This window comes from Pan troglodytes, chromosome 4 (genome assembly GCF_028858775.2).
Source record: "Pan troglodytes isolate AG18354 chromosome 4, NHGRI_mPanTro3-v2.0_pri, whole genome shotgun sequence".
NCBI classification, from domain to species: Eukaryota; Metazoa; Chordata; class Mammalia; order Primates; family Hominidae; genus Pan; species Pan troglodytes.
The window spans coordinates 159,947,181-159,956,825 of NC_072402.2; the positions used below are offsets into that span (position 1 = coordinate 159,947,181).

The 9,645-nt window shown below is 42.7% G+C and overlaps 1 long non-coding RNA gene across 1 annotated transcript; it reads right to left on the reverse strand.

The window, feature by feature from the left end:
• Nucleotides 1–2,338: 2,338 nt before the first annotated feature.
• On the reverse strand, nt 2,339–7,970 carry LOC129144039 (uncharacterized). The gene is made up of 3 exons (XR_008548125.1): nt 7,882–7,970; nt 5,888–6,167; nt 2,339–3,071 (listed from the first exon to the last, which is right to left on the reverse strand). It is a non-coding gene; the product is annotated as an uncharacterized LOC129144039 (long non-coding RNA).
• Nucleotides 7,971–9,645: the final 1,675 nt, after the last annotated feature.

A 9,645-nucleotide genomic window follows, 5' to 3' on the forward strand; every position in this document is an offset into this window, starting at 1 on the left:
ATTATTAGTTTTCTATAATTTATAAGGTTATAAAATAGTTCAAAAACACTGAAAAGCAAGGATAACCTGGAGACAGTACTAGACAGAACACTCAGTAATCTTTTTGGTCCATTTTGAAGCCCTTCACATTTTTTTCCTATACTAGAGTCTTGTTTTAATTGAACTTTATAGTATTATGAAAACATTCTAATGTATATGTGAGCTTTTAAAAAAATAATGTGTCTAATGTAGATTTGGCTTCTTCAAAAGCATTTTGATTTCGTAGGAAGAAAAGCTTAATGAATCAAGTATTGTCTAGGTGACTTTGCTAGAAGAATTACATCTAAACATTGATTAATGTGCTAAACATACATTTATTGAGTATAGGTTGTAAATAATGCACTTCCGAGCAGAAACAGAATTAACCTGGGCAAAATAAGTTTATTTTATATTATTTCTTAGCCTGCCAGAGCAGATGCTAGTTACAGCAGAAAGATCTATTGGATTTATTCTCTAGTATTTCAAAGGGTTCCCTGTTTCAGTAATCTCTAAAAGTAGGTCTGAAGGCTATTTCATACTGCTTGACACTCCAACAAGGTAGCTAACATCCATCCTCTACCTAATTCCTTGGTACTCATGAGCCAAGCACTCATTTGAAATACTTCTATCTTGTTAAAGAGGCTCTCTAATAACAAGGAAATTGTTTGAGCCAAAAACTTTTTAAAAATCACACATTAGTATGAAACAAGACTCACAAAGCTTCCCAGCAGCCTTAGGGGGCTGACAGAATATAATGTGTCTTCTGTCCTCCATCAAAACTTTCAGGACACCTAACCTGGAGCCCTTTCTTTATCCTACATTGTCAGTGTTGCAGAGTTCCAGTACTGTGCCCTCTGGGAAACAGTTTCTCCGCTGGTGTAGAAGTTTAGGACATGCCATCCCAAAATATGCCACTTTGCTATATTGATTATGTTGAGCTGAAGGCACATGAGAAACAGCAGATGCAGGAAGGGCCTTTTGACCTCCCCTTTCTACTTAAAAACAGGCTGTAACACATCCCGTGAGAAAAGTGCCTTCCTAGTACCAAGGAGAGAGAAACATCCTTATCATCAGAGATTAAAATGGATGCTGAAATGAATCTGTACAAATTTCGTGAGAAAGCCATATTTTCCATTAGTTTTCTGCACCTATCTCTTAGTGACTCACCTACATTTTTTTTTGCCCCTAGCCCAAACCCCTTCTTCAAGCCATTTCTTCACAAATTTATCAATTATTTTTCTAAAAGGTATATAAACTTTCTGCTCTTGTCACTTCTCTGGGTCTTCATTTTCTTGTGACTCCCATATACATGCACTATCCTAATAAAACTTGCATACTTTTCTCATATTCATCTGAATTATTTCAGTTTAAGTCGTAGGCCCGGCTGGAGACCCTAAGAGGGCAGAGGAGAAATTTCCCATCTACATGGGAGTTCTCACAATAAAATGAAGAGTCATATTGTATGTTCCCTAATAGGAATTTGCTTGATTGTTTAAATATATATGAACAGTCTGATTAGACATTCATGAGTATATATTCATTAACTTTTAAAACTGCAGATATTTCTCCCAAATAAAGTTATGTCTGTGCATTTTAGATATGCAATAAATTCATTCATTCAAAAATATTTACTTAGAATCAATTGGTTAGTGTAGACAAATCTGTTCTCAAGAACTCTACAGTCAAATGGAGGAGATAGCTATAGAGCTATAGTTATATTTATTCTGGAATTACTTGTGTTTCAAAATATAGATTCTATTATTAGTCAGGTATGGCAAGGCCAACAGATTAAGAGACAATTGCCATTGAAATGGTAGTTGGTTTTATTCACAGATTCCAAGAAATAGGCTCACAGGTTTTATTCACAGATCCCAAGAAATAGACTCACACTGAGAGTGGTCACACATGGCAGCACTGGGGTCTATCAGAGGGTGGGGATGAGGGTGGAAAGTGTGGGCAAGAGCCTTAACAGTGATTCCCAGAAGAAGGACCCTGGGAAGGCTGGTAAGTAGATTTAATTGCCATGGGCTCTGGGGCCCAGAGGAGCTATCCTTAATTGTCTGGCACCTGGCCCTGGAATGATTAGCCAAGCAGAGAGTGGGATAGTGGCCCAGAGTGTGAGGGCCCAGTAAGGGAATTTGTTGAAGTGTGAACTCTGGATTGGTTGGTTTGCATTTGAAAAGCTCACTCTTGGTGGAGTTGTTTACTATCTTTAGGAATTAGGAACTAGAGAAACCACAGGAGGGGCTGGAATAGAAAGGCCCCAAATGTCAAAAGGTCAAAATACAGAAAATAAATAACAAGGTGAATACACTCATACTTAATTTTTTAAATCCTCAGTACCAAAAGTAATGATGAATAAAGGAAATGAGGGGAAATACGACCAACCATGAAACAAACAAAAAGTTCAGAATTGTTTGTACTTCTTTCTAGCTTCTTATAATGGGAATAAGATGGATAAGTTGAGCAAACTGTGAATCCAGGGACATAATCATAATTAATAACAGCAACTATTCAGGGTTTGCTTATCATGACTTGGGCATTATGATTAGTGCTTTTCATGCAGTTATTTTATTTGATTTTTCTGGCAACTCTGACAGCGTTAGGAAAGTGAGGCTTAGAGAGTAAGTAATTTTTTAAAGTTTACATAGCAAGTGAGTAGTAGAAGTGAAATTTATGCTGAGATATTTTCACTCACGTCCATGTGAAGAGACCACCAAACAGGCTTTGTGTGAGCAACATGGCTGTTTATTTCACCTGGGTGCAGGCGGGCTGAGTCCGAAAAGAGAGTGAGCGAAGGGAGATAAGGGTGGGGCCATTTTATAGGATTTGGGTGGATAAAGGAAAATTACTATCAAAGGGGGTTGTTCTCTGGCGGGCTGGAGTGGGGGGGGTCACAAGGTGCTCAGCAGGGGAGCTTTTGAGCCAGGATGAGCCAGGAGAAGGAATTTCACAAGACAGTGTCATCAGTTAAGGCAGGAACAGGCCATTTTCACTTCTTTTGTGGTGGAATGTCATCAGTTAAGGCAGGAACCGGCCATCTGGATGTGTACCTGCAGGTCACAGGGGATATGATGGCTTAGCTTGGGCTCAGAGGCCTGACATTCCTGTCTTCTTATATTAATAAGAAAAATAAAATGAAATAGTGGTAAAGTGTTGAGATGGTGAAAATTTTTGGGGGTGGTATGGAGAGATAATGGGCGATGTTTCCCAGGGCTGCTTTGAGGGGGATTAGGGGCAGCGTGGGAACCTAGAGTGGGAGAGATTAAGCTGAAGGAAGATTTTGTGGTAAGGGGTGATATTGTGGGACTGTTAGAAGAAACATTTGTCATTTAGAATTATTGGTGATGGCCTGGATACGGTTTTGTATGAATTGAAAAACTAAATGGAATAAGAGAAGGAGAAAAACAGGTACTAAAGGTCTAAGAATTGGGAGGACCCAGGACATCTAATTAGAGAGTTCCTAAGGAAATTCAGCATAGTCCTGTCAGCAAAGATTATTTATTTACTTCAAGAGTTAAGAGTGGCAGTTTGGGGATAGCACCAGGAGATATCAGCTGTGATGGCTTGGAGAAACAGTGTAAACCGGCAGTGTAAACAAAAGCAGGGCATGTATGAGTAGTTGAGAATGGTGAATAGGAGTATGACTAGACAGAAGATAGCAGGGATGACAAGTTTTTTGGGGGCACAGTCTAAGTTGGTCTGGTGTCTGGAATGAGACTGGGGCCTAATAAAAAGGAGCATCTATACAGGAGCTCAAGTGGGCTGTGCCCTGTAGCATTCTGAGGACAGCTCTGACTTCTGAGAAGGGAAAGTGGTAAAAGTATTGTCCAGTCCTTTTTAAGTTGGTGGCTGAGCTTGGTGAGGTGTGTTTTTAAAAGACCTTTAGTCTGTTCTACTTTTCCTGAAGATGGAGGACCGTAAGGGATATAAAGGTTTCACTGAATACTAAGAGCCTGAAAAAGTGCTTGGCTGATTTCACTAATAAAGGCTGGTCTGTTATCAGACTGTATAGAGGTGGGAAGGCTAAACTGAGGAATTATGTCTGACAGAAGGGAAGAAATGACTGCGGTGGTCTTCTCAGACCCTGTAGGAAAGGCCTGTACCTATCCAGTGAAAGTGTCTACCTAGACTAAGAGGTATTTTAGTTATCTGACTCGAGGCATGTTGAGTAAAGCTAATTTGCCAGTCCTGGGTGGGGGCAAATCCTGGAGCTTGATGTGTAGGGAAGGGAGGGGGCCTGAATAATCCCTGAGGAGTAGTAGAATAGCAGATGGAACACTGAGAAGTTATTTCCTTGAGGATAGATTTCCACGATGGAAAGAAAATGAGAGGTTCTAAGAGGCGGGCTAGTGGCTTGTACTATAGCATAGCCTGCCTTTGCTGGTGTGTGGCGATTAGGCCTGGTGGAACTGCCATCAATAAATCAAACGTGATCAGGGTGAGGAACAGGAAAGAAGGAAATATGGGGAAATGGGGTGAATGTCAGGTGGATCAGAGAGATACAGTCATGGGGGTCAGGTGTGGTATCAGGAATAATGTGGGAGGCCGGATTGAAGTCCGGGCCAGGAACAATGGTAACTGTGGGACTTAACAAAGAGTGAGTACAGCTGAAGGAGCCGGGGAGTAGAAAGTATATGCGTCAGCTGGGAGGAAGAAAATAGATTTTGGAAGTTATGAGAAATGTAGAGAGTGAGTTGAGCATAGTTTGTGATTTTGAGGGCCTCTAAAAGTATTAGGGTGGCAGCAGCCACTGCACAGAGACATGATGGCTAGGCTAAAACAGTAAGGTCAAGTTGTTTGAACAGAAAGCCTACAGGGTGAGGTCCTGGCTCTTGTGTAAGAATTCTGACCACACTAACCATGCCTAGGAAGGAAAGGAGTTGTTGGTTTGTAAGGGATTGAGGTTTGGGAGATTAATCAGACACAATCAGCAGGGAGAGCATGTGTGTTTTTATGAGAATTATGCTGAGATAGGTAACAGATAAGGAAGAAATTTGGGCTTGACTGAAGTAATGGGGACTGTCTGTGGAGCTTTGGGGCAGTACAGCCCAGGTAATTTGCTGAGCCTGATGGGTGTCAGGGTCAGTCCAAGTGAAAGCGAAGAGAGGCTGGGATGACGGGTGCAAAGGAATAGTAAAGCATGTTTGAGATCCAGAACAGAATAATGGATTGTGGAGGGAGGTATTGAGGATAGGAGAGTATATGGGTTTGGCACCATGGGGTGGATAGGCAAAACAATTTGGTTGATAAGGCTCAGATCCTGAACTAACTTGTAAGGCTTGTCTGGTTTTAGGACAGGTAAAATGGGGGAATTGTAAGGAGAGTTTATAGGCTTTAAAAGGCCGTGCTGTAGCAGGCGAGTGATAACAAGCTTTAATCCATTCAAAGCATGCTGTGGGATGGGATATTGGCATTGAGCGGGGTAAGGGTGATTAGGTTTTAATGAGATGGTAAGGGGTGCATGATCGGTCGCCAAGGAGGGAGTAGAGGTATCTTATACTTGTGGGTTAAGGTGGGGGGATACAAGAGGAGGACGCAAAGGAGGCTTTGGATTGGGACGAAGGGCAGCAATGAGATGCAGCTGTAGCCCAGGAATAGTCAGGGAAGCAGATAATTTAGTTAAAGTGTCTCGGCCTAATAAAGGAACTGGGCAGGTGGGGATAACTAAAAAAGAGTGCATAAAAGAGTGTTGTCTAAGTTGGCAACAGAGTTGGGGAATTTTAAGAGGTTTAGAAGCCTGGCCGTCAATACCCACAACAGTCATGGAGGCAAGGGAAACAGGCCCTTGAAAAGAAGGTAATGTGGAGTGGGTAGCCTCCGTATTGATTAAGAAGGGGACGGACTTACCCTCCACTGTGAGAGTTACCTGAAGCTCGGCGTTCGTGATGGTCTACGGGGCTTCCGAGGCGATCGGGCAGCGTCAGTCTTCAGCCGGTAAGCTGAGAAGGAGTCAGTGAGAGAGGCTTGGGCCAGAGTTCCAGGGGCTCTGGGAGTGGCTGCCAGGTGAGTTGAACAGTCCGATTTCCAGTGGGGTCCCACACAGATGGGGGAATCCTGGGCTGCAGGCATTCCTTGGCCTGGTGGTCAGATTTCTGGCACTCGTAGCAAGCTCCTGGGGGAGGAGGTTCTGGAGGAACGCCTGGCCCCTGCGGTTCAGGCATTTGGAAGTTCTTATGTTCTGGAGATGTGGCTGGGGTTTGTCTCACAGTGGAGGCAAGGAATTGCAACTTTTTTCTATTATTGTACACCTTGAAGGTGAGGTTAATTAAATCCTGTTGTGGGGTTTGAGGGCTGGAATTTAATTTTTGGAGTTTTATTTAATGTAGGGAGCAGATTGGGTAATAAAATGTATTTTGAGTATAAGACGGCCTTTTGACCTTTTAGGGTCTAGGGCTGTAAAGTGTCTCAGGGTTGCTGCCAAATGAGTCATGAACTGGGCTGGATTTTTATATTTGATGAAAAAGAGCCTAAAGGCTATCTGATTTGGGATAAAGAAAAAGGAGTGTTAACCTTGACTATGCCTTTAGCTCCAGCCACCTTTTTAAGAGTAAATTGCTGGGCAGGTGGGGGAGGGCTAGTCACGGAACGAAACTGTAAGCCGGACCAGGTGTGAGGAGGGGAGGCGATAAAAAGATTATAGGGTGGAGTAGCAGAGGCTGAGGAAGAATTGGGACCTAGCTCAGCCTGGCAAGGAGCAGCCCGGGGAGGAGGGGAGAGGTCAGATGGGTCTGTAGAAAAGGAAGATTAGAAAGACTCAGCAACGCTTGGGGTTGGGACTGAGGGGACAGGCGGGAGAGAAAGAAGGAAGATTTGGGATGAGTTGCATTGGGAACAGAGACTAGAGAGGGACCGATGTGTAGAAGAATGCCTGGACGTCAGGCATCTCAGACCATTTGCCCATTTTATGACAAGAATTATTTAGATCTTGTAGGATGGAAAAATTGAAAGTGCCATTTTCCGGCTATTTGGAACTACTGTCAAGTTTGTATTGGGGTCAAGTGGCATTGCAGAAGAAAATAAGATGCTTAGATTTTAGGTCAGGTGAGAGTTGAAGAGGTTTTAAGTTCTTAAGAACACAGGCTAAGGGAGAAGGAGGAATGGAAGGTGGAAGCTTGCCCATAGTGAAGGAGACAAGCCCAGAGAAAAGAGTAGAGACACGGAGAAGGGGTGAGGGGTTCTTGCCCTCCAGAAAAGCAGAGAAGGGGTTGGGGTGCAGAGATACAAGGTTGGGGCACAGAAATAAGGGATCGGGGTGCAGAGATAGAGGTTGGGGCACGGAAATAAGGGATTGGGGCGCAGTGATATAAGAGGTTGGGGCACGGAAATAAGGGATCAGGGCGCAGAGATATAAGAGGTCGGGGTGCAGAAATAAGGGATTGGGGCACAGAGATACGAGATTGGGGTACTTACCCCTCCCCCAGACAAGCGGGACTTGCCACTAAGGGTGAGGGAGAAGTGGTTGAGGGTTTCTTGCCCCCCAGAAAGGTGGAGAAGGGGTAGAGACATGGAGAGAAGGGGTTGGGGTACTTGCCCCTTCCCCAGAAAAGCAGGACTTGCCACTAAGGGTGAAGGACCAAGGCAGGCATCCCTGCGTGCTCTGACACCTCTGAAACCTGGGTGAAGAATCAGGCGTCCCTGTAATGATTAAACACCAAGGGAAGGCTGCCTTCCCTAGTCCGTGACCGGCACCAGAGTTTTGGGTCTACAGATGAAACGTGTCTCCTTTGTCTCTACCAGAAAATGAAAGGAATTGAAATAAAAAGAAGGGAGAGATTGAAGTGTGGTGCCAAGATTGAAAGGAGAAAGAGGTTGAGGGATAGTGAGGGAGGTTGGAGAACAGAGTAAAAAGAGGCCGCTTACCGGATTTGAAATTGGTGAGATGTTTCTTGGGCTGGTCAGTCTGAGGACCTGAGGTCGTAGGTGGATCTTTCTCACCGAGCAAAGAGCAGGAGGACAGGGGATTGATCTCCCAAGGGAGGTCCCCCGATCCGAGTCACTGCACCAAATTTCATGCGCGTCTGTGTGAAGAGACCACCAAACAGGCTTTGTGTGAGCAACATGGCTGTTTATTTCACCTGGGTGCAGGCGGGCTGAGTCCGAAAAGAGAGTGAGCGAAGGGAGATAAGGGTGGGGCCATTTTATAGGATTTGGGTGGATAAAGGAAAATTACTGTCAAAGGGGGTTGTTCTCTGGTGGGCTGGAGTGGGGGGTCACAAGGTGCTCAGTAGGGGAGCTTTTGATCCAGGATGAGCCAGGAGAAGGAATTTCACAAGACAATTTCATCAGTTAAGGCAGGAACAGGCCATTTTCACTTCTTTTGTGGTGGAATGTCATCAGTTAAGGCAGGAACCGGCCATCTGGATGTGTACCTGCAGGTCACAGGGGATATGATGGCTTAGCTTGGGCTCAGAGGCCTGACAGATATGAAGGACTCTATAGCTGGAATTGATCATTATTACACATACACACAAACGCACACACACACACATTACTTATCTATATCTCCACACATGTACTTGTTTCCGTGTACTACATAGCTATTTTAGTTGAAGAAACAGGAAAGACTTTTAAGCATATTGTTCAAATCATATACAGTAAGACTTTAATTTTCTGGTATGGTTTAGAAATGGAGTATGATAATTAGATTATATGGATATTAAAGAGATAATTATAAAAATCTGCCAATAATTATGATTGACAATCATAATTGCCTTATCATACTTAAGTTCTGAGGAATCTAATATAATCATTGATGATTAAATATCTGGGAAGGCCTTAGCATCACGATAATGAATGAGTTGGATCATACTGAAGAAATAAAATAGTGTTTGTTGTTGTAGCTGTGATTTTTCTCACTTCTTGCTCCTAAAATTGTAATCATTATATATATATACATAAATATAACTATTATATATTATATATGTAATCTATATATGCATATATTTCAATGGGGCTTGATAGAGTAGATTTACTAATTCCTGTACCCCTATTTATCATAAGCTGGAAAGTGAAAGGGAGAAACAGACACTCCATCTAAGATTAAAGAGAACACAGAGAAAGGGAGTTTAACATAAAAATTATTCCAAGAATAAATAGTGTAATGGATACAGCACTGCCTCTGAGCTCACCCTGATTTGGGGTTGAATTCAAGATGCAAATTCCTAACCAAACTTGTTCCTACAGTGTTAAGCAGTGAAAATTCCTATATCATGGGATGGTCATGAGGTTTAAATAAAATAATGATTGTGAAACTCTTACTACAGTGTTTATTACATATACATTTTAAGTTTTATTCCCATTTTATGCATGAAATAGCATATATTTAATAAGCATTCAATAAACCTTAGTTATGCATAAAATTTGCCTTTAATATGTATTCTTGCCACATACTCCTTAAAATAGCTGTATCTTGGAGAGAAGCTTCACCCTTGGAAATGGAATCTCTCACATACAAATTCCTAGTACTATTGGAACCTAACTTACTCCATTAACTTCAAGGGGGAAAGGGACTCCTCTATAAAGATAAGCAACATCTACAGCACAACCTTCAAGCTTCAGGCTCAACAGGCACCATAGTTCTGAGAAAGAAGGGCGCTGAAGAGAAATGCAGCAAGTGAGAGGGCT